General features: G+C 38.2%; 1 pseudogene; it reads left to right on the forward strand.

Moving 5' to 3' along the window:
• The first annotated feature begins 305 nt into the window (after nucleotides 1-305).
• LOC102837690 overlaps nucleotides 306-869 on the forward strand; it is a 5,918-nt pseudogene continuing 5,354 nt past the window's right edge.

An 869-nucleotide genomic window follows, 5' to 3' on the forward strand; every position in this document is an offset into this window, starting at 1 on the left:
AGAGTCATATAGTCATTCCATGAAAGGAGCTCTAGTAGCATAGTGCTTACGAATCGGGCTGCTAACCGCAAGGTCAGCAGTTCGAAACTACCAGTGGTTCTGCAGGAGAAAGATGAGGCGTTCTGCTCCCGTAAAGTTTTACAGCCTCAGAAACCCAGTACAGGGTCGCTATGAGTCGGAACCAACTCCACGGCACACAGCCACCACCAGTAATCCCATGGAATAGAGAACCTTTACTGATCGATCCATCTGCTTCTTGCAACTGCTTACAAGTATGCTCCTCTTTGAAGAGCCGGCCTAGGCCCATGTCTATCATGAAGTCTCAGGTAATTATTATACAACCTAACTTGACTCTATTCCTCTTAAAACAACTGAGCACTAATTCACCACTTTTCATCTTCTCTTCTAATTTGTGTCTTGGCTTTACAGAGATATTCTGAGTACCTGAACCCAACATCACTATAATTTGTTCTGACCTGGAATCGGGCTTATTTCAGGCATATGGGTCTTATAGGAATATCTGATCTTCTGCCCCAAAACAAATGTTCTCTACTCAACCCACCATAAAACGTTCAAAATGGAACAAAATATATTTCTATATACAAAATAAAAGGTAATCAGAGACTACAAAATAAACAGTAGTCCAAGAATGTTTTAAATTTTCTTTAAGACTATCAGTTACATGTATGATCCATGCATATTACATATATGATCCATGTATGTTACATAATTTTCAAAATTATTTTTTAATTAATGGTAATTTCTGATAAGTTTGATTTTGCCCTTCTTTTTCAGATATCCAACTGCTGCAAACTTTTATTATCTCGTTGTTGTTATTATGTGCTGTGGAGTCACTTCTGACTCATAGC

Source organism: Chrysochloris asiatica, unplaced genomic scaffold (assembly GCF_000296735.1).
Source record: "Chrysochloris asiatica unplaced genomic scaffold, ChrAsi1.0 scaffold00405, whole genome shotgun sequence".
NCBI classification, from domain to species: domain Eukaryota; kingdom Metazoa; phylum Chordata; class Mammalia; order Afrosoricida; family Chrysochloridae; genus Chrysochloris; species Chrysochloris asiatica.